General features: G+C 48.9%; 1 protein-coding gene and 1 long non-coding RNA gene across 3 annotated transcripts in view; one reads left to right on the top strand and one right to left on the bottom strand.

Moving 5' to 3' along the window:
* Positions 1 to 24,303, top strand: part of LOC145716470 (uncharacterized) — a 190,846-nt gene that overhangs the window by 59,564 nt on the left and 106,979 nt on the right. The window lies entirely within an intron of this gene.
* On the bottom strand, positions 13,016 to 15,395 carry LOC145716393 (uncharacterized). The gene is made up of 2 exons (XR_014139026.1): positions 14,900 to 15,395; positions 13,016 to 14,613 (listed from the first exon to the last, which is right to left on the bottom strand). It is a non-coding gene; the product is annotated as an uncharacterized LOC145716393 (long non-coding RNA).

Here is a 24,303-nt window from a genome sequence, read left to right as displayed (position 1 = left end):
CCGTGTCAGGGGCTGCGAGGCTCGTCTAGATCAAGGGAACGATGATCGATATGAGCAGGCCAAGGGCAGGGTGCCAAGGACGACTCTATTCTCCAGGATGGGCTCCGGTCTCAAAGAGGGAGGGTAGAATCCGGATTCTCTCTGGCCTTTCTGCTCTTCTTTCCATCTCTGCCTTCCTTCCCGTCGTCCCCTTGTCCATCACGTCGCTGCATTCTGGACCCGACATGAGTCTAGAGAGCGTACAGACAAAAGTTTGATTGGCGGAGGGCTCAAGTAGCTTTACCTTCTTATCCTGTCTGGTCTCACACCCTTCCCTGTACCTTAAAGCTGGCGGAGGAATTAGGCCTTATCATCTTTTTCATTTAGTGCGCTTGTCACCCCATAAATAATCATTATTATTCTGAAGGGCAAATACAGCTATTCCAGAAAAAACTAACCCGATCACAGGAAGACAGGAAGACAGCCAGCTAAAGCTGTCCTCCCATGGGCCTGGACGGCTAGATAGTTTCTTATGTTTGGCACACGAGGAGTTTCCATTTCTTTCTTTTTCTGATTGGGCCTACTAGGTGGCTGGACGTGGAGGTGCTTTCAACAAATTGAGTCCCTATGGCGTGCTCTGCTCCACCAGTGGCTTTTAAGCTGGCTTCTCATTAGCGTCCCCCAGGGAACTGTTGAAAGGGACAGTTTCCTACTCCTTGAGACTCTCGTGCAGTCAGCCTGGGATGGGGGCCTGGCATCTGTAGTTTTCATCGCCATGAGTTTGGGAAGCCCAGCCTACAGCACGGTAAGCACCAGGGGGACAAAAGGATGAGGACACCCCACTGCCTTCCGGGGGCTCACAGTCTAGTTGGGATGGGTACGTTAGACGCTGGAGCGTTATGTTCTATCAAGTTAATAATACTATAGAGCCCATGCTGGAAAAAAGAAGTAGTAGGGGAGAGGCAGTCCTCTTCACAGTGTGTGACTGAGGGTTTAGATGTGAAATCCACTCACTTCCCAGACCCTTAATAGGCCACTTGTTTGGTCAAGGATCTGAGAAGGGGAGTCACATGCTATGCTCAGAGGTTCACTGAGCTGGAAGGTGCCTTATCTAATCCCAAAGCCCTGGTTTATGGTTGAAGACATTAAGTTCCAGGGGGTGATGTGACCTGCCAGAGGCCACCCAGCGAGCTGTGGGCAGAGCTGGGTGAGGACCCAGGGCAAGCTCAACACAGCACACACAACTTCATCTCTGGGAGGGAGCATAGCACAGAACTTTTCCACAGAACCCGCTCTGGCAGCCTCAGCAATGTGCTCAGTGGGTGGCACAGGACGCTGGTACCTTGGGGCCTCACCTCTTTCCACCTGCACCTCTCACAGTGGTCAAGTGGGGGAAATCCACAGGATGAGCTTTTGGACTTGGGCCTGAAATGAGTGCTAAGTGCATCTCTTGCACTGGGGTTCTGAGCCATCCCAAGGGCACTGGGGGCAGAGCCTACCACGCTGAAGGGTATACCCTCCCCCCCCCCCCGCCCCTGACCTGTAATAATCCTGTTCTGGGAAAATCTGGTTAGCATAAACATCCACAGAAACACTGAAGCAGAGAGAGTCCACACTTGGCCCAACCATCAGTAGAACTGATGGGGGAGGAGTTGGCTAGGAGGAAAAGCAGCCTCAGAGATGAGGAAGTGAGTGGGAGAGGAGAGTATGGAAAAGAACAAGCACTATTGTTTTTGGAAGCTGAAACAATTGTCTCCCCTCTGTCTTGGCTGACACAGGAGAGGGTGCTAGGAGATGAGATTTCTCCTGAGTCTTTTTCTAGAAAGCCTGGGGGGTAGGGGGGATGGTATGTTCTCTATCACCTCCTTCATCCACCTGTTGGTGTCTTGGGTAATATGACCCAAAACAATTACACCAAGATGCTATGCTCTAGGGAGGGATCTGCTGCCTCTTATAATTCCCTTGGATTGTAGATTTTACATTTCTCATCTTTATAATGTATAGCAGTGTAATTAACTTCTCATCAGGTCCAGGGACTGAAAGGGACTGGTCTAACTTTAAAAGTCCTTGACACACACACACACACACACAAAGACAAAGAAAGCAAATGGGCATCTCCATGAACTAACGAGAGGATTCTTCCACCTCTTGGTATTTGCATATAGAAGGACAATTTTGCTAAGACAAGGCCATTTGTGAATTCTGCCTGCCGTTTTTCCTGCAGGGAGGACTGATCCTGCTCTCTCCCTTCAAACCAAAGTTTTTCCAGCTGGAGACACTGGAAGACAGCTTATAGGTTCAGGCCACTCTGTTGTCAGTCAGAAAATGCTAAGGGCACCTAATTCAGGAGCCGGAAAGACCCAACATCTAGCCAACCTTGCCCTAGGCTGCTTTGATCTGGTATTGTAGAATAACTGGGCTCTTTTTTTATTTTTTGCTTTCTTTTTTCCTTCTTTTAACTGCATTATGTTATATCCGTTTCAAGTGTACAAAATAGTGATTCAGCGAATCTATACTTTATCCTGTGCTCACAAGTGTAGCTACCCTCTGTCACCACACAACACTATTAAAATACTGTTGGCTATATCCCCTAGGCTGTACCTTTTATTCCTGTGACTTATTTGTTCCATAACTGGAAGGCTTTACTCCCGCTCCCCTTTGCCCATTTTGCCCATCCTCTACCCCCTAGAGTAATTGGGCTTCTACCTTGCACCAGGAACTATGCATCCACCATCTACCAGGACCCATTCTTGGAGCTGGTTTTCTGTTTTGTGGCCTGGCTCACTCACCTGCTAGTTCTGTCTCAGGGACTCTGAGCTGTTCTTGTCAGTTCTTCTCAGGCTCTGTGAATCCAAACCCTCTGTCTAGAACTCTTGGTTATTATGCCCTGTTGACAATCTAGGTTGTTCTATCACGGATCCGGAAAACCTTTAGCATTTGTGTTGGGATGAATTATGGCCCCCAAAGATGTCCATGCTCTCATCCCTGGAACCTCTGAATGAATAGATTGGATTACATGGCAAATATCAGGTCCAGGCAAATCAAATATTTGCAGATATAATTAAGATGACAGACTTTAAAATGGGGAGATTATCATGGACGATTGGGCCCAGATGAGTCCAGTCTAATCGCACGAGCTCTTAAAAGCAGAATTTTCTCTGGCTGAAGAGGGAGAGGTGTGGAGGAGGAGGAAGGCGAGAGAGATGGCAGGTCTGAGGAGGATTTGGTGCATTGTTGCTGGGTGCCCACAAGCAAGGGCCGGAGAAAGGCCTCTGTGAGGTAGGTGTGTTTCCAGCTCCCAGCCTGCAAGGAAACAGGGACCTCAGTCCTAGAACTGCGAGGAATTGAACTTACTTATGTAACAACCTGAATGGGTTTGGAATCAGATTCTCCCCTAGAGCCTCCAGAGGGAACACAGCCCTGCTGATAGCTTGGTTTCAGCCCAGTGGGACCCGTGTGGGACTTGTAACCCCCAGAAACACTGAGATAATAAATTTATGTTATTTTAAGCCACAAACTTTGTGGTAGTTTGTTACGAAAGCAACAGAAAACACCACACCTCATTGTGGTATTTAACTAACATAATTATAGCGGAAGCAAAGAATATACAGTAATCCCTTGAGATCACCAGCACCCATAAAAATTAGTAAGGCGCTTACTAATCAGTTCCCTGATTTTCTGGATTCATCCCCCCCCTCCCAAATTTATCACCGTTTCTTCTCATGCCTCGTGTTTTCTCACCCAGTAATCTCCTAGTGTTGCTAAAGGTGGGCAAGGATTATCAGGAGATGAGCAGCTTATGATAATACCTTCTATTTCGTGATTGCTTATCATGGTTCATTAGCTTTAGAGTCATCATTTCATTTTCAGTCCATGGTAACCATGTGAGAAAGTTACTGTTGTCATCATTTTACAGAGGAGGATGCTGACTTGAAGCTCAGAGAGGGTAAGCGACTTGCCTCAGGCTGCCCCTTGTTGAGGGACTGGGACCGGGATCCAAACCCAGGGTTGTTTGAGGTCAAGGCCCCACCCACCTTTCCAACTTCATCTTGTTCGGCTCCTTCCTCACCATCTCCTCACCCTCTCGCTTGGGCCACTCTAGGGGCCTCTTTGTATTCCTTAAACCCATGTGACACTTTTTTTTTTTTTAAGGATTTTATTTATTTATTTGAGAGAGCACAAGCAGGGGGAGCAGACTTCCCGCTGAGCAGGGAACCTGACTCAGGACTCGATCCCAGGACCCTGAGAACATGACCTGAGCCGAAGGCAGATGCTTAACCGACTGAGCCATACAGGTGTCCCTCCATGTGACACTTTCCTTATCTGCTCCCCTGACCTGTGGTTCCCTCTTCCTGGGTCCCTTTTCTACCTGAATCTGTACCCAACTGGCCCATTTCTGGTCTTGGCGTCTTGGCTTAAACGTCCCCTCCTCAGGCTCTCCCCCCCCAATAGTCTCTCCTAGCACTTAACAGGGATTCTAATTACATTTACATTTGGTTAGTTGCTCGTGGGTTGCTTGTGTGCTCTCCACACTGAGGTCAGTAGGAGGAGGACTGTCCCGCTCGGCGTGGGGACTCTGAGGCCTAGCACAGTGCCTGCTTCAAGTAGGCGTGTTGTAAGTACGGACTGAGTAAATATTCAATACCATCTTTCCGCCAGGGGGCCGGCTCAGCTTGCTAATGCTTGTGCCTGGGTGTGAGTGCCTATGAGAACCCCTAAGACAAAGAGAACACCTGTTGTGTTTCTGAAAGTATATATTGCGTTCAGATGCTTTTTTAGTCCTCTGGGTTTCCATTAACGAGCTTCGATGATGGGGTAGAAGAGTCTGGGGGCTGTTCGCCTTTCAGGCCCTTAAAGGAGGCACAAAAGGAGGTTCTTCTAGGGACAGAAAAAAAGGGAACTTTCTGTGGTGTCTGGAGAGCAGGTTGGTCCCAGACACCATCCTTCCAGCCCCTGTGGCTGTCCCCTCTGAAGAAGAGCTGGTAGACTGAGTGACTTCTAGAGAATTCCGGGGGCTCCAAGTTAAGCAGATGAGCAGCCGGCTGGGCTCTTCATAGAAGTAAACAAAGGGCTCCAAGTTGTGGGGAAGGTGTGAGGCCCGCAGAAGTCTGCCTGTGTGGTTCCCACCCCCCGGTTCACTGGCCCATGAGCACTCCTGCGTCCGACGTGAGACACAACCAATCTCCCCGACCTCCTGGAGGCCCAGCCCCACGTAGCACTTGGTCATTAGCAGCTGCAGGCTCCCCACTGGCTCCCAAGCATCCCAGGGTCACCGTTTTCACGTCAGCCGTGCCAAAGAGCGAGTTAGCACACAGTCTGGGGTGGTCGCTGAACGCTGATCTATTGGTGGTGGAAGCTTACATTTGGGTCCTATAAAACGAACCTTCCTTCTCATCCTTTACGGAGAAAACAGGCAAATCACCCGTGGAGAAACCATTCTCCTCCTGCTAGATTGCAGGGATTCCTGGGGATTTCGATGTCCGTGCTGACAAGTGATTGGCCCACTCTGTGTTTTTTGGTTTTGGCTTTGTTTTTATGGTGTGGCTTTGTCTCTGGGCTAAAGCGGTATCACACTGTACATTTTAGTAACAAGGCACTGATGAAGCTTCGGAGCTGTCGGTGGAGATGGGTGATGAGACAAAATGATTCGGGATGTTTCCTCACAGGGAGGTTTGCCCCCAGCAGGGCTGCATCGGGTGCTTCTGGAGGGTCTGTGCTTCCTAGGAATGTCTGAAGAATGGAATCAGGCTGTGCCGTGCGCTGGGGGGTGGTGGGAGAAGCAAGAGGGGAAAAGGGGGGCCTGTGTTTCTGAGGTCCTATGAAGGGCCAGACATGGTTTAGGGCAACTTAGGAAGACTGGCCTCATTTAGTCTGTGGTGTCCCTGATCCGTTTGGGAGCGCTGCCTCCATCTGCCTGGCAAGGGGACCAGGAGGCAGAGTCTGGCCAGAAAACTGAGCTTGAAGACATTTGGAGCCCCGGTGATGGGGGAAATAGCACGTCCCTCTCCGAGCGGACTCAGGAAGTCCGGATTCAGCGTGGGGACTCAGTCCTGAGCTGCACCGGTTGCATACGCTCTCCTTGGCTTCGGTCACGGACTTTGCAACTGGGTCGAAGCGCCAGCCGGGGTAAAGACAGCCAGGTTTCTCTGTGTCCAGAGCAGGGGTTCTCGAGCTAGGGAGGATCAGAACCGCAGAGGCTGGGCTCCCCGCCCTGACGTTCTGATTTCACAGGGCCAGGGGGTGAGTGGGGGCTGAGAATTTGCATTTCTCACAAGCTGCCAGGTGGTGCTGAGGCTGGTCCAGGGACCTCGCTCTGAGGACCCCTGTTCTAGAGCATTTAGAGAAGGAGGTCCAGCTCCTTGCAGGTCTCCCCCTTCCTGAAAGTTCGTGTTACCCTACTTTGCTTTTACAAAAGACCTACATTAGTACCTGGTCTCACTAACCGAAAGAAATCTGATTGTTTTTAGGGAAAAAAAGGCGAAAAGCGCAATAGCCTTCAGCGTTGGTTTTGCCCTGGGCTTTATAGAAGCAGCGGCACCCCGATCCCTGAGAATGGTGCCACCGAGCCCCGTCCCTGCGAACCACACATCTCCCCCATCAAGCTACTGGCTTTGAACTGTGAGCATCTGCGGTTTATCTCGATTTGTTTTGTGCATCTGTCAGCAAGATGTACCCTAAGGTACCATAAAAGCCTCAGAGAGGTGATTTTTTTGGGTCTGGGAATGCTTAAAATTTTTTCCATATAAATTAATGGTACTGGAGTTGCTTCTTTGCTTGATGCCATGTTGGCTAAGGGAAAGATTCCTAGGAATGCCCTACTTTCGGACAGCGGGGGACACCTGCACTTCCAAAGGGCCAGGTTTTTCTGGGGGAGGGGTTGCTCCTTGCCAGAGCTGGACCATGGAATCCTCTGGGCTCTGTCCCTCCTTGCTGACCAGGCTGCTGAGGATAGGGACAACAATGGATAATCTTCTATTTCTGATGCTTTATAATTCTATCCTCTCCGTACTTTGCAAAGCTTTTTAATTTCCCTCTTACTAAAATAAAAAGGAGGAGGATCCTGCGTCCTTGAAGACAGATGCCTTTTTAGCTTTGCTTTGGGAGGGGGGCTCTTAGCTACCTACAAAATGAGCATCTTGGGGAGCCAGTGAACCAACAGTCACTGTTCTCCTTGGTCAGGCTGAGACCCCAGAGTCCAGCAGCATGGGACCTTCTGGTCATTACCGTTGTGATGCCAAATGTTTTAGAGCGGCCCCCAGGGAGATGCAAACGAAGGTAGGTGAGAGACACACAGGATCTTGGCGATAGGTTTGGTAGATGGGGGAAGGGAGGCAGTGGAAAATCGCATTGGCGGGGGTGGGGGTGGGGGGCTTTTATTTTCACATCTGGGAGGAAACTGTCTTCGTAGCAACAAACTTCTTTCCAGGTCCTGGTTTCATAAATTGACCTTACTGGAAGGAGGGATGAAGGGCATTGTCAAGGGCATGGGCTCAACCCTTCCCTGTCCCCTTTATAAAAAGGGCCTAAAGAGAATCTCTACTTGAAGGGACAGGACCCTTTGACAGTTTAGCACCTGGCCTGGCATGTGGCCAGCACTCCGTAACCAGTGGCTGCTTCTTTCGTGGATCTGTGGTCCAAACAGGCGTTTACCATCTGGGGCGTCCGAGCATTGTCGATGTGCCTGGGAGAACGGGCTCTTCCTGTTCTCCTCTCTGAACAGGACGGAGGCCGATGCAGGCAGGCAGCAGGTTTTGATGATTAGCTGGAACCTGGGCAGCCACACTGGGCTACAGAGACTCTAAGGGAGGCTTTTAGCTGAAGTCACTGCGTTAAGGTGTTGGTTGCTGGGGGAAAACCAGGCCCTTGCCTCCACAGAACTCCGAGACCGCAGGAATCTGGGCAGCAGGCCCTTCCCTCCTGTCTCATCTCCGGCTTCGCACAATGCCTCTGGGGCAAGCTTAGCTTGCCGCACTGCTGTCACTTTGGTGGTGAGTGGGAGGAAGGAGACTCGAGGCCATGATGGGCTAGCTCCAGCCGCCCGCACCAGCCACTTCCACATCCTTCTCTCGGCACCCACCGAAGAACTGAGGGGCCCTGGAGGTCCCAGAGGCTGTGGACACAGGCGGGTGGGTCCTGCGGTTCTGATTTGCCATTGGACCACTTTCTCCTCCAGGGATTCAGTGTCCTCAGGAGGCCCCTCGCTAGCCCACAGTTCTGCATTCTGAAGCCTCTCCTCCGTCCATCCTGGTGGATTTCCCTTCAAAGTGGGCCTCTCGTGTCTCCGTCCTGGAGGCTTCATTCAGCGGGAAGGACTGAGCACCTCCTCTCTGCGGATGGCTTGCTGGTCGAGCCTGTGTGATGAGTCAAGCCCAGGCCGTAGTGTCAAGCCCACCCAGGCACATCGTTGGTGGTGACAAAAGTGGGTCTCTGGCTCTCCACGTGTGCCCACGTGCTCCTAAGACCCTGGTGGCAGTGGCCTTGGGGCTTGGCCTGTGTTGCCACAGCAGGAAGGGTAAAGGTGAGGCAGTTGGCCGGCCCCCCACTTTAATTAAAGCAGGGGAAGAGGCAGATGCCGTCTCTGGCCCGAAGGAGATGCAGCTTCACGCAGAAGCCTGGATGGTGCCCTCTGGCTCTCCCTGGCTTCTGCTCGGGGATGGCATGTTTGAGCGGGAGACTTGTTTTTCTGAAAACAAAATTACCTTACCATTTTCCATGCAGGGAAAGGCAAATGCCAGGCCTGGCAGTGGGTCGGTCTCTCGGCGTGTGGGTGGATGTGAGGGAGCCACAGAGCTGGCAGCCTCGGAGGGTCTGCTCGGTCCTCCCCACTGCTCCTCGGGGCTCTGCCTGGCTCTGCCCAGCGATGGCCAGATGCCCAGCTGGAGGAAATCAAGTGCTTTCTTTCATCTTCTTTCCAAAGAGGTCTGCGTGGACATTCTAGAATCTCCTGGGGAGGGGTGTGGGGGCACAATCAAACATCAGGCCTTGGATCCTCTGACACGCAGCTGACCCCTTCTAGCCCTCCCATGCTCCTGAGAATCACTCTGTGTAATGAAAGCCGGTACTCAGAGCAACATGGGCTTGGGACTGGTGTGGAGACTGAGGAAAGGGAGAGAATGAATTGCCTGCCTTCTCTCACTCCCCTCCAAAACAGTTCCTGAGCCCCTGCTGTGGGTCTGGCACTCTCTGAGGCACTGGGATATTGCCATGGAGGGTAGGCGGAAAGACGGCGCTTGCTGACATCCTTGGGAAGTTTGCCATTAAGGTGAGCCTGTGAGAGCATCTGGTTGGCGGGTGGGGGGGAGGGTGGGGAGGCTGACAACCCTTCCGTTAACCTGGAAAGCCATTACTGTTTCTCTGGGGACCCCACCCCGAGTAAGATGCTTGGAATCAGGAGTGTTCAAGGTGCCTCCAACAGAGTTTTTCTACTCAGTTGACCAGAGCTATGTGCCCAGAAACTTGGGTTATGGGCTTAATCCCCAGGGAGAACAGGTAACCGATCAAAGAGGGGAAAAACCATTCACAGGCAGTTACCTTGCAAATTATGTCCTTGGTTCTGGGAGATGAGGCTCAGGGTAGCCCTGTACACTCCTGGAATGGGGGGACAACATAAGTGAAAGTTAGAGATGTGATTTGAAGGTCTAGAGTGAGGCATGTCTAGGGGAGCTGGCAGACCCAAAGAAGCATCACAAAATGATAATGGTGTTGACCTCCCCAAAGTCTAGGGTCTGCTCCTAGCCCTATAGGCTCAAGGTTTGATTCAGTCGGCACCATGAAAGCAGATCCAATGCTTGAGAAAGATTTGCTCCAACCAAATATATAGGCTTTTGGATGAAAACAAAATGCCACTTTCTTGATTTATACTGAAAAACATAGATGCCACAGATAAAATAAAATAATGGCCTATTCCTGTCTCTTCCTATAGAACAGTCTTCAGGCCAACTGTCAGTGGTAGATTGCTTAGTGAGTCTGGAATCAGACAAATGGAACTAGTTAGATGGCTTTGTGTTGACTAGCCTTGAGTTGTGAGAGTGTGATCAATCATAACCGTATGTGGGATAGTCACTTGCTCTGATGAGCTTGAAACAGGCAGCGCCTCATTCTTGAACACACCTCAGGTGAGGATGCCAACCCCATTTCTGGTGGCATGTTCTTGCTTCATCTCTGTTATGCCTTTAATCCAGTCTTAGAGGGTTGGAGTCATTCTGTCTCTTTCAGGAGACTTTGTCTCTACTGCGGTTCTCCTTGCATAGAACTTATTATTTAACAGGACAATCTCACATCCCCTGGAAACTTTTTGTTGTTCCCATGTACTGCCAAACAAGAAAAAACTAACATGTCTTCATCAAACACGAAGACCAGACCATCGATCACTGATTTTTAAATTGGCCAAGACTTAAGTCAGAAATTCTTCCTCTTATAGATGGTGAAACTTTGTTAGTAAAGTGAAGAAGTCTGACTTACCCTAATGTATGTGATTAGTGAGCTTCATGTCACCACAGACTATTCTTTTTGAGTTTGGAATGAAATGAAGTTATCTCTCTTCATTGTCTTTAAGCCAGAAAAATTCTGGGAAGCTGTCTGAGTGTGATGGTTAATTTTATGTACCAACTTGACTGGCCTTGGCATGCCCAGATGAAGCATTCTTTCTTTTATTTTTTAAAGATTTTTTTTTAAATTTATTTATTTGACAGAGACAGAAATAATGAGAGCAGGAACACAAGCAGGGGGAGTGGGCAAGGGAGAAGCAGGGAGCCCGATGTGGGGCTCAATCCCAGGACGCTGGGATCATGACCTGAGCCGAAGGCAGATGCTTAATGACTGAGCCACCCAGGCGCCCCTGAAGCATTATTTCTGAGTGTGCCTGTGAGGGAGGGTGTGTCCAGATGAGACGAGTATTTGAGTCCGTGGACTCAGTAAATACATAGTCCTCCTCAATATGGTGGGCATCATCCAATCTGTGAGAAAAAAGAGGGTGGAAGAAGGAGGAATGCACACTTTTTTTTTCTGCCTTACCGCTTAGGCTGGGACATCTCCTCTCCTCTTCTCTCCTGCCCTTGATTGGGATTTACACTGTTGGCTCCCCTTGTTCTCAGGCCTTTGGACTCAGTAGTTTATACCACCATCTTTCTTGGGTTTCCAGCTTGCAAATGGCAGGCAGATCGTGGGACTTCTCAGCCTCCATAATTGTGAGCATGTGTGTGGAGAGCCTATTGGTTCTATTTCTTTGGAGAATCCTGATTAATACACTCAAGGTTGGAAAACCTCTACAAATTGGATTGGGAATTCCAGGTTATGGGGATAAGTTTTAGGGGACTCAGAACATAGACTTCTTATAGAAGTACAAGGAGGCCAGGTTCCCCCATGTTCTACTGGGCTCTACTTTGAGAACTATCTAAGACCGTCCTACTTCTTTCCTTGATGGAAACTTGGGGCACCCTGCCAGGAATATCAATGACTCTTACCTCAGTAAAAACAGGATTTTGTGCCAACCACTTTCTCCAATCTTAGGAGGCTTTATCCTACAACCCAGATACTAGACATACGTAGGATATATACTGAAAAAAATCTAGTAAAGGGTATAAAAAATGAGCTCCCCAGCCAATGAGTACTTTGTTTTGTTTTTTTTTTAAAGATTTTTATTTTTATTTATTTATTCATGAGAGAGAGAGAGAGGCAGAGGCAGAGGGAGAAGCAGGCTCCCCGCGGAGCAGGGAGCCCGATGCGGGACTTGATCCCAGGACCCTGGGATCATGACCTAAGCCGAAGGCAGACGCTTAACCGACTGAGCCACCCAGGCATCCCGAGTACTTTGTTTTTATTCATTTGATGCATTTATCCAACACCAACTCATAAGTTCTTTGGAGAGATGGAAATAGTGTTCCTGCCCACAAGGAATATATAATCTACTTAAGGACATAAGGCACAGGATCAACATGGACAAAACTTTGGCTTGGACTTAGCAGATCTGGGTCCAGGGCACTGCCTCAACACTGCTTACTAGCTGTGCAACCTTGGGTAAACCTTGTCAATTCTCTGAGTGTCAGGTTCCTCACTGATTCATTCATTCATTCATTCATTCATTCATTCATTCATTCATTCAATCAATACAGTTTTGAGCCATTGCTATGTGCTGGGCACTGTGTTAGAAGCTAGAGCTATATCTTTGAAACTGATATGCACATACCCTGCCCTCAAAAAGTTCTAAACCTACAAATATTTGTAAGCTAAGGTTATGGTGAAAGATGTTCAGGGGACCGTGGGAGCACCTCGGAGGGGTTTAGCTCTAGTGACCTCTAGTTGACTGAGTATGCCTTGCTCCTTACCAGCTCAGAGCCTTCTATGATGCGTTTCCTGGATCTGGAATATTCTCCAAACCCAGTCACTCTAATTGACTTCTATTTATCCTTCAGATTCTGTGAAGGTTTTTCTGACCACAGCTCTGATAGTTCTGGCCACAGTTTGTAATAACATGTAATATTTTGAGATGAGGGAGTAAATGATGATAAGCCAAGCCTGTGGGATGAGTGTGGTCTGGTAAAGGAGAGCTGGGGCTGGGATGATGCTCCGGGAGGAGGAAAGGCATGGTGGGAGGGGAGAGCATGGTTTTTCTTTCTTTTTATTTTTTATGAACATGTATTATTTGTTTCAGGGGTATAGGTCTGTGATTTATCAGTCTTACATAACACCCAGCGCTCACCACAACACATACACTCCCCAATATCCATCACCCAGCCACCCCATCCCCCCACCCCCCTCCCCTCCAGCAACCCTCAGTTTGTTTCCTGAGATTAAGAGTCTCTTATGGTTTGTCTCTCTCTCTGGTTTCATCTTGTTTCATATTTTCCTCTCTTTCCCTGTGATCCTCTGCATTGTTTCTTAAATTCTGCATATCAGTGAGATCATATGATAATTGTCTTTCTCTGATTGCCTTATTTTGCTTAGCTTAATACTCTCTAGTTCCATCTACGTTGTTGCAAATGGCAAGATTTCATTTTTTGATGGCTGTGTAATATTCCATTGTATATATATACCACTTTTTTTTTTTTTTAAGATTTTATTTATTTGACAGAGAGAAAGCAAGTGAGCACAAGCAGGGAGAATGGCAGGCAGAGGGAGAAGCAGGTTTCCTGCTGAGCAGGGAGCCAGATGCGGGGCTCCATCCCAGGACCCTGGGATCATGACCTGAGCTAAAGGCAGGCGCTTAACTGACTGAGCCCCCCAGGTGCTCCTATACCACTTCTTCTTTATCCATTCATCTTCGATGGACATCTAGGCTCTTTCCATAGTTTGGCTATTGTAGACATGAGCATGGTTTTTCTGAGAAAGTAGAAGTGGGAATGAATGGAGACCCCTTGGCAGGAGGTATTAAGAGATTAACAGGGTGGGGTGGTACCTGGGTAGCTCAGTCGGTTAAGCGGTGGACTTTTGATCTCAGCTCGGGTCTTGATCTCAGGGTTGTGAGTTCAAGCCCTGTGTTGGGCTCCATCCAGGGTGTGGAGACTACTTGAAAGAAAGGAAAGCTAGAAATTAATCAACAGGGATCAGGTCGTAAAGCTCTGTAATGGAATTGGAACTTTATTTTGAGAACAATGGGAAACCATTGCAGGGGAGTAGCATTACCTGACTGGTCTCCTTCAACTAGCACATGGCAAACAGGTTGGAGAGGATGGAAATAAGACCAGAGGGAAGGAGACCAGGTAAGAGACTCACTGATCTGGATACTCCTTAGGCTGCCCCGACGTGCTTTTTCTCAGGTCTGCTTGAATCTCGGAAGAGCAGATACCTGATGCCCCGTGTTCTTCTTACCTTCCAGGCAGACCTGAATTTCTGCCTGGGTGTTCTCTTTGGTTCAGTAAGTTATTTCTGTTAAGCCCAAGTATTTGGGGAGGAAATCAGCCTGTATGAATGTGTTTATGGAGCTTCTATCAGGTGCTCAGGACCGAGTGAACATCCAGAAAACAGGCAGGTCAAGAAAATGGGCTTCTAGGGACCCTATCTATCTGATCCTGCATTCAGTGGCTGCTTGAGAAAGGCAGAGAGTCGATAAAGGGTGGAGTTTGTATGGAGATTTACAGGCGTGCTGGCATTTTTTGTCTTGGTTGTCATCATCTCAACCATTTCTCCACATGCACAGATTCCTGGACTTTTTCGTCCCTGGGTGGGTGACAGGCGCGTCTCGGCGAGGGTAGCTCCGACAGTCCTATTTTACGTGGAGGCTGCAGTTCCTAAGGCGGCCACGGTGGGGCGCCTTTGGGATAACGCCGGCTGTCAGGCAGGCGGCCGCGGCCTCGGACGATCCGAGCCAGAGCCTGGGCCTGCTTCGGCCAGGGGGACGGTGCGGACGGGGCAGGAGTGCAGGAGCCAGGGCATCTGGCGGGCTGGTGAGCTGGCAGGTGCCCGGCGGCCCCAACGGTGGACGAGTGGAGTTCCAGGCAGCCAGGGCAGCAGAGGTGGTGGTGTGGAAGGCACTAGGGAGGCTCATGGGAACAGTTACTCACAAAAGGATGTCCTTTGTCCTTCCCTCATTGTGGCCTTCCATTTCCAAGCTGTTTCTGGATAGATTCTTTAACTGGTCCTCCAGATACCTGCACCAGGGGGCATCTTCTTTCCTGTTCCCATATCCTTAGAGATTTCCTATTTGTGGAAAATACAAGGAAAAGGAACTGAACCGGTATCTTCAATTCACACATTTGGGGAAGAAAAAGTTATTAAACCAATTAACTACAATCTATTTGATTAGACCTCCAATCCTTATAATCATCCCCCAAATTGATCTTTACTGGACCGGGCCACCTAGGACTCCTGTCTGATCCAAGTCCCCAAGGCCTGACTCCCCCTCTTTTCCTTCCCAAGCCTCCAACCCTGGGCACTGCAGTCCCTTTTTTTACACCCTCCCCCCGCCCCCCCACCCCAAACAAACCTGTCAAGTCTCCAGGGACCAACGGTATCTTTCCTGGGATCACCTGCAGGAATCATTCCAGCCGGGTGCTCCCTGAACTCAGAGCTCCATCCACTTCCTGTCTAGTTTGATGTGATGGCGCCCTAACTCCCCGTCTCCGATGGGGAACAGTAATGATGGTGTTGGGCCACGGGCCGATGTTTTCACTTGTGCCTTTGACTGGCACAGATACAGATGGCCAGATGGGCCACATTTGTCATGTGTCTCGCCATTCCTATCTTCAGCAACACCAGAGGACCGCGTTGGCCAGCGCTGTTGTTGGAACAGCACGCTAACAAGGTCAAGGTTGTGGAGTTTTTATGATGGCCAGTTCTAATTAGTTTCAGTTAGAAGAAAACCCTCCATCCTGTGGACACAGATTTCCTTGTAACATTACAAACTTTCCCTGGTCTCAGAAGAGATGAGAATAGAGAGTGGGACGGCCTGGCTCACGGGATCCATCCTGATTCCTAGAAAAACATCCCTGGAAAGCATGTTCTTTGGGGATCATTTTCCATAATCTGGGTGGCATGCGGGCTGCTAGAAAGGAGGAGGCAAAATACTTCAACTGTGTTTATTCTGATCTCCTGCTTTTCCCTTTTTTTCCCTAAAGTCCAGGGATGGCAAGCTGGAAGCCAGGACACTGAAGCTGGTCTCCATGTGTATTTCATTTGAGCACATGTTTTAGACTTGAATTTGAAGGCCTTCAGCTTCCTGGGACTTGAGTGGTGGGACGGCAGGTAGAACACAGAAGCCTCCTCCTCGAGGGGGAGGTACCGAAGTGACGCCCGGGAAGGTGCGCGAAGGGCCAGAAGACCTTCATTTGTGAGCCGAGAGCCACTGAGACAGAGGCCTGTGTTGGCCACTCTTGTCTGTTCATTTTGTCTCTTTCTAAAATCTTTTCCCGTGCGAGTGGCGAGATGCTATCTTCTCCCAGGTCCCTTCGCCTCAATTTTCCTCAGGAAAGAAGGGGTTAGGGGGGCTTAGCCAGGGAAAGCAATGCCTCTCAAAATCTCAAAGTAACCTGTGTTTGCCTCTGTAACCTCCCGACTATTTTAATCTTGTAAACGGTAATGAGGTACGTGGGGAACAATTCCGTTGTTGACTGAAGCAGTTGAGTGATAATTGCAGAGAAGGAAAGCGGAAGGCTCTTCCCACATACTGTATTTCTTGCCGTCGCCCCCTATGCTAATGTGGGCCCCAGTGCTGTGTCTTGTGAGTCAAGATGACAAAGCAGGAAAGGGAACACAGCAGGGGCTGGGGGAAGGAGTTGGGGAGCCCCAGGCACCGAGGAAGGGAGCTGGGATTGGATACTCGCAGGGTTGGCTGACTCCCTGGTATACCGGCAGGGTGGTTACCGCAGGGTGGTTATGGGGGGAAGAGGGTGGTTCTGCAAATAGCTCTCTGCCCACAAGATGGGGTGACAGTTCTGCAGGCAGCCTTCTGAAACAAAGCCACGATGGAAAGTTCCTTCTGGTGTCAGATCAAAATGTATTCTGCTGTGACAGAGGAAGGATGAAGATAGACCAAAATGGAACAAATGAAAATTATTTAACCTTTTTAGGTTAATCTGTCCATCTCTGTGGGACCGTAGTTCATTAAAGATTCATCGTTCTTGAAATATCAACACACATTTCTCTGTAATAACATATAACCCTTAGGTGAGCTTCTTGTCACTGCCCAGTGGAGAATTTATGAAATGTCCAAGGAAGGTAGGAGCCTGGGCATTGGGCTGGGAGGTCAGGGTGCCATTTGCAGCCTTGTTGGCTTGAGGGGAACACCTTTCCCATCATGGCAGGATGCTCTCCATGCAATATAACACATGTGGAAAGGTTATAGATGACAGGTGGATAGGGCCACAAAGCAGGCGGGGATATGAAGAAGTGGGGTCAGTGGTGGTCCACAGCAGGGGAGGCTTCCAGAGCTGTGTGGGACTTGGGCTAGGGGTTTGGTTCACCCACAACAGGCTTATACAAGATGGGGCTCACAGAGCTTTTCCATTAGAATCACCCAGTTCAGGCGATGAGTGGAGGGGCGGGGCCTGGATCAGAATCTCCAACGGTGGGCTAGGACTTCTCCTTTTTAACAGTCTCCCAGGTATTCTTACAGCCCTGGAGTTGGAGAGCCCCTGAGCTGTGGGGTGTTTGGCGTGGTGCGTTGGGAGTGGCTGTCCGTGGGCACGTGGAGGATAAGCATGTTATCGGCCACTGTGGCAGCAGGTGGTGCTTGTGGCCTCTAGATGTTCTGTCCAGTTAAAAAGCTCCCAAGCCCTGACTGGGGTTACAGGGTCCGTTCCATTCCCCCTGAAGAGAAGACGCATTATGAGCAGGCCGGGTATCAGGGCCTCAGTGCTTATGGGGGAAGCCGGGTGTGTGGCAAGGATTGGTAGAAGGATATGACCTGGTGAGGAGGGTCGGGCCTCCCTGGGATGGGCACAAGGCTCCAGGTTCCATCTTCTGTGGGCCTGCGGCTCAGCATCTCTTTCCTGCCTTGGTCAGAACTGGCTCCCAACTCGGTGAGGCTGAGGCTGTCAGGGAAGGGCAACAACAGGTAGGACCAAGCGGTGGGGGTGGAGGGGAGCCAGATATCAGCAGGATGAAGGTGACCTTGGAATTGAAGACTAGAGATTTTAAGGAAAAGCTTTGCAGTGGAGTCCTTGTCAAGTTCCTGAACAAACCCATAGAAAATACAGGAAGAGTTGTAAATATGGCGAACGAAATAATATTGTTGTAGGATGGAATGTTCTTCCTTGGGCGTGCTTGAGTGGAAAAAGGAGTCTGTAAGCATAGACTCTCTGGGCAGGCTTGATGATACCCAGGCAAACCTTGAGTCGGTAAGAGTTGTCAACAGGAACAGCGTCCCATCAGACAAAGGGGAGGCCCAGTGGGCTGCCTCTTCTGATCCCGGCCAACTCTCAGTTCTTAGTTCATTCCTCACCTGCAATCAGGGCTGGCTTTAAAGTTTGTTTGTTTTTAGTCCTCTCTACACCCAATGTGAAGCTCGAACTCATGACCCTGAGATCAAGAGTCGCACGCTCTCCCCACTGAGCCAGCCAGGGCTGACTTTAAGGAAGGAGCACCTGTTTCAGAGCAGTTCATCTGGACCTTTATCATTTTATATCAAAACCCAAGGCTTTTTCTTGTTTTCACTTCTTTTGGTTAAACTTTGCCCTTCGACTAATCCCCCAGTGAAATTCCTATGGCAAGCCTGCCACGTTGTAGAGTATCGGACTCTCAGGATCCTGGTGTCAGAGAGACCAAATCCTCTCTCCCCTAAAAAGCAGGGCTCAGTTACCCTCAGCCTCTAGTTGTTTTGTCTTTTCAAACAATTCCTGACTCAGAATAGAGGGTGATTTTTCTGGGACGAAAGGAACAATGCCAGAGAAAAGCTCCGTTCTTCTGTATCGCTTGCAAAGCACCCCCAGGCCCTGCCCCGCAGGTTAAACTTCTTTAATTGTACCCAGCACGACTTGGCCAAGGCAAACTGAGTCTTCAGCCCGTCCCGCCTTGTAAGTCAGCACCAAGCCCCAGTCCTCTGAAGCAGGAGCACGGGGAACCAGCAGGATTTTGTTATTGGCTCCTTCTTGTGCTTAAAGTCTGACTCCTGGAAACCCAATTTCTTGGGGTGCTAAAGTCTATGAACTTGATTGTTAATGGATTTTTGGGGAAAACTTCCCCTAACTCCCACTCTTGTATGACCCGGAGATCTTGATCTCTGTAGTGTCTTCTGCTTCTGGGGCTTTTGATGGGAGGTGGGGGAGGCCGGCAGGTCCCGCGAAACTCCACGTCTGGGTTTCTGCTTCTCCTGCTCCCATCCTGTTTCTCAAATCTGAAAGAGCCCCAGTTTCTCTTGAGTGCTGAGCAAATAGAAGAAAGTGTGCTGATAGATAGCACTTCTTGAGCCCTTGGTTCAATTAATTTGAAACAACTGAAATCACACACACACACACACACACACGTCATTTTCACAAGCACGGAAGGAAGGCTGAAGAGGCAAGGGGGCTGGTTCTGAGGTTTTGGAGAAGGGGATAATACCTGGAGGGTATGACCTGGCTGACCCAACGGCCGACTGGAAGAACATTAGGACTCTGTGAAGGGCAAGGAAAACACTGCTCGTCAAACAGGAGCATTTGGCTCCCAGGCTCCTCTGGGAAGACCTGGAAGATGACGGTGCCAGCAATCCTTCCACCTAGGCCTCTTTCCAGCAAAACCCCTTCAATTACCACGACCTTTGTGTTGCTCTTTACAATAAGAGGAGCACCTTTCTCCTCTTAATCTTTTATTCTTCTGCAAGTAGTATCTGAATATGTTCTCACTCTATAAAGTTCGGAGAATACAAAAATCTATTGTCTTAGTCCAGACTCCCTAGGAAAATGAGCAAGAGGCCGAGCTTCTTGTGCTAATACTTGGGGGGTGGGGGCCAGAATCCCAGGGAATCGAGATTTGAGAGAGACGGGCACAGTAGGCCAGGACAGAGGAAGGTAAGACAAGGCAGGTGTCACTAAGTTGGCCAAGAAAATGAGGAAACTCAGATGGTTTGGGTCATGTGGGACACCATCAAGGAAACCGTTCCATCCAAGGGAGCCTCATCCTCTCTGGTCTGTCGTTGGTTAAAGCTTATACCCAGGCTGTGTCACCAGATTCTTCAACAGCTGCTGGGGACCCATAACCTCTGTGGGCTCAGCCAAGCCCCATACTTTCTGCCTCGGCAGGAGCCAAAAGCTGACTCTTGCTCGTATGGGCAACTGAGATAATCCTTGTCTCATTTACCTCCCCTCCCCAGAAAGGACTGCTCTTAAGAGCTTGTTATGCATTATTCCAGACCCTTTCCACGCAGTTGTACATATCTCTGTGGGTTTTAAAAAACATGAACTAGATAATTTGGTAGGTATTGTTTTGCAATTTCCTTCTTTTCTCTTAATATACCTATCCCATGTTTGTACCTTCTTTGAAATCCCTGTGTAGCATTATTTAGTATGGATATACTATAATTTATGGTCCTTTATAATTTTCCAACTTTGGCTCTTTAAAGTCAATATTGCAATGAGCATGATTCTTTGTGTTCGTGTGGGACTTTTTCTATAATACCTTGAGGTTGTACTTTTGGGTCAAAGGAAGCATTTCCCCACATTTTATCCCATTTTATACTAAAAAATCCTGAGAGGCAAATAGGAGTGGAAAGGGCCTTCGGACGGAAGGGGGAAATCCATCTACTATATAATACGCTAATTGAGTTATAATTCTAACAATCTTCTGTGTTCTTCAGATGAGGAAAGTAAAGTTACATAGCTGCTTCGTAACAGAGCAGGGACTTCAATGCAAGTCCCTTGATCCAATACCACATGCTCTTTCCTCCATATTGGTGTTGCCTCAATGTCTTGCTCATTTGCTCATTAAATCGAATTTATGGAGCTTCTGAGTGGGCCTCTGTGCCAAAGTTTGAGAGCTAGTTTTAAATGACCACCCACAAAAATCAAATAATTCTCACCTTGTCAGAATTGGGTAAGTATCTTATGACTTCATGGATTTAGATCCTGGAAGAATTTAAAAATTGAGTCCACTTAATTCAATTGGTTATAGCACAAAGCTAATAAGGCCAAGAGATCTTGAACTGGATCCTCAACAAACAGTTGCAAGGACAATTACATTCTGTGGTCACAGACTGTACCCTGAACCTTGGCTAATTGCTCCTCAAACATTTATCATTGGTCATGAAGAGGAGAAAGTGAGGGTGTGCATAACTCTGCAGAGTGGTTCTCAGAGTATGGTCCATAGCCCAGCATTTCCTGGAAACATTTTGGATATGGAAAATCTCAGGTCCCACTGCAGATCTACTGGATCAGGAGCTCTGGGGGCGGGTTCAGGAAATCTGTGTTTTAACAAGTCCTTCAGTGGTTCCAATGTATACTAAAGTCTTGAAAGCTTATCTCTATTATAAGAAGAAAACAAAAAGGAAGATTGAGCTAATGTTGGGTGAGGAACAGCAGAGCCATGTCAGGGCACACCTTTTCCTTGACTATTTGTCCCCTAGAGTCTTTGAACCTGGGTCACAGTCTCTCCTACCACATGTATACCTCTGCCATGGGACCAAGTCACCAGAGGAATACAGCAGGTTAGGGTGTGTCTTGACAATAATCTCACCATCATGACATAACAATCTTCTGTGTTCTTCAGATGAGGAAACTAAAGTTACATAGCTGCTTTGTAACAGAGCGGGGACTTCAATGCAAGTCCCTTGATCCAGTACCAGTCCTCTTTCATCCGACAATTAACTGCATCTGCCTCCAGTAAATTGCAACCATCATCAACCTCAGAAGACATGAGTGGAGATCCCACCCAGCTGACTTCTGGTGTTTACAGTGTGAGGAAGAAAAACTGATCTCTTAGAGATTTTTTTCCCCCTTTGGTGTGTCTTATGGATTGAATATGTACCCCCTACCCCCAAATTCACATGTTAAGTCCTAAACCCCAGTACCATGTGGCTGTATTTGCAGATACGGTTTGTATAGAAGCAGTGAAGTTAAAATGAGGTCATTAGGGTGGGCCCTAGTGCCAGGACTAGTGTCCTTATAAAGGGGAGAGATTTGGACCCAGACACATACACAGGGAGAATGCCATGTGAGCACGAAGGCAGGGATCAGGGCGATGCTGCCATACATCAAGGAAACCCAAAGATTGCTAGCGAACCATCAGGTAGGGGACAGATTCTCCCTCACAGCTCAGAAGACATCAGCCCTGCAGACACCTTGCTCTCAAACTCCTAGCGTCTAGAACTGGGAGATCATGAACTTGGATTGTTGGTGTCCTCCAGTTTCTGGTGCTTTAACAGTGGCCCCGGCAAACAGATACAACACGTCTCTCATCTTTGGCACGGGAAAAATCTGTAATTCTAGAGGCAGTGGAGTAAAGATTCAAAGCACACGGGTGACCTTGGCCGGCCATCATTTACCGGAACTATAATGTGGATGGCATCCCCCGCGGCGTGGTCAAGGCAGAGCCTGTGGCCAGGACTTGTTACTTAGGTTGTTTGAGTTGTGGCTTCTTGATCTATAAAATGTCAGGATGTTGTTTGCCTTCCAAGGCTGCAGGGGTGATGAAATGAGACCAAGCACGGAAAGCCTGTAGCGCTGAATCTGACGCATACGTAAGCGATCGTTCAATGGGCACCAATAACATCACCATCATCACTCCGATACCTATTTCGTTTCTGGGCTGAGGGCAGGGCCCAGATGCCTGTGAGCTGAATGGCTACTCAGGACTAGCTCCGGGGCTCTAGAGAGAGAAGCAGAGAGGGTTTGTATGTTTCTTGCTCAGCTGGCAGGTGCAAGGGCAGAATAGGAATCGGGCATTTTTGTGTAGCTGCTTGTTTGGTTTCCCTTCTGCTCAGGGCTGCGTGATGACTTCCACGGGCCTCTGAAACTGTTTGGTCTGGCATGGGCCTCCTCCTGCCTTAAAAAGTATTAAAATTGATATTTTATGATTGCATTGGTGTAAAGGTGAATGCAATCCAGATTGGGTTATACTTATGTTTTTCCTTCTGATGTTAAAAGAAATTAAAACACATCCGTGGGTCCCTGACCTATCGAGTATGACTGGGGCCAGGGGGGCCAGAAGCCCCAGCATAAGGTATTACTTTGCATGCAAAGATCTTTCTTCTTTAACTAGGCCACAATGGCCTCTAGGGTAGGGATTTCCCTTTTGTAATTTCCTCATTGCGCTGAGCGCAGGGTTGAGCGCTAGGGCCAGTTGGCTTATTTTAATATATTGCAACATGAATACATTTCGTTGTCGGCAATCGTTAGGAGGCTCCTTCCCCAGCTTTGGGAACCTGTTTCTCTCTGGCTTCCACGGTCACTCTCAGACTCACACGGGCCTCTCAATGCCTCTCTGTGGCCCAGCTTGGGAAATTGGGCACGATGGGCTCTTAACACCAAGAGAGTCCCATGTCACCGAGCCCAGATGAGTGAAGGGATGTCGGGGAGCTTGGCTGTGTTTTCTCGAAGCTGCAGTTCAGGGTCACATCATGTAGGCTCCTGTGGCTCCCTGCGGAGGAGGGCAAGGCTCCTGGTGAGCACTAGCTGTCAATAACCTGCATTCCCTGCTCACTGCCCCAGGAGATGGCCTGGCGGGGACGTGGTCTGGGCACTGTCACATGTTGCTGCTCTTCTCCTACCCCTGCACAGCTGGGGAAAACAGCACATACCACGGGCAAGAGCCAATGGTTCTTGTGGATCCCAGGGTCACTTGGTCCACTCTGACAGTAATATTTAGGGTAAACTAAGAGGAATATGATCCTTTGGGGGATGTGTCTCGGGCTGGCCTGATGGCGAAGTTGGGTAGCCTGACAGCTGTGGGTCTGTCTTCCTTTAGAGGGGCCCAGCCGACAGTTCATCCACACAGAACGTCAAATTGAAGCCCAGGAGCCGACAGTGACAGATCGCAGAGGCTGAATGGTGACACCTGAGCAGATAGCAGTTTGCTGCTCCTTCTGCACGCTGGTTTTGATCTGTGACTTCTTAATCTGCATTTTATTTATAACACGTTGCTTTCTGATTAGTTCTTGATAATCAATTATGTTATCTCTGATTTTCTTTTATACGATTCGAGAGCTGCCGGAATTCTTGGTCGCTGTTACCAAGTGTACAGTGTTAGCAGCATGTAAATCTTGGGCTAGATTCTTAGCTGGAAGATGCAAATTCTAGTTACTCATTAACCCAGACCCTCACAGAAGTTGTTAGGATGTCTCTTGTGGTGCAGAACAGAGGGAGGGATATAAAAACTAGGATTAGGGCCTGGGAAGTACGATAGATAGGATATAAAAACCCTACAGGTGATTTCAAAGAGGTGTCTTGGGCTGCATCTGACACCTCTTTGCATTTGAAGCAAAGGCCATGTGGGGACTGGCAATGGAGGAAAGAGTATTCGGGTCTATTTTTAAAGGAGGTTCAAAGTCTCATGAGACCCAGACCAAAGACATAATGACTCAAGAACGGGGGAATGGAAATTACCTGTTGATTTTACAAATATCGTCTAAATCCTGGCACAGAGAGGTGGAGGCAGAAGTGTTTCTGACCTAGGAAGAAGCACCTCTGTAGCCCTGGAGGTGAAGGGAGAGCATGGTTTAGGTGGTTGGGGTAATGAACAGCCAGTTTACAAAGGCTCTTGAATGGGAAGGGGGCACCTGGGTGGCTCAGTTGGTTAAGCGTCTGCCTTCAGCTCAGGTCGTGATCCCAGGGTCCTGGGATTGAGTCCCATGTTGGGCTCTCTGCTCAGCAGGCAGTCCACTTCTCCCTCTCCCTCTGCCGCTCCCCTTGCTCATGCTCTCTATCTCTCGCTCACTCTCTCTCTCTCAAATAAATAAAATCTTTTTTTTTTTTTTTTTATCAT

This window comes from Leptonychotes weddellii, chromosome 12 (assembly GCF_054177405.1).
Source record: "Leptonychotes weddellii isolate Sample4059 chromosome 12, ASM5417740v2, whole genome shotgun sequence".
Taxonomy (NCBI): Eukaryota; Metazoa; Chordata; class Mammalia; order Carnivora; family Phocidae; genus Leptonychotes; species Leptonychotes weddellii.
This window is presented reverse-complemented; position numbering and strand designations above follow the sequence as displayed.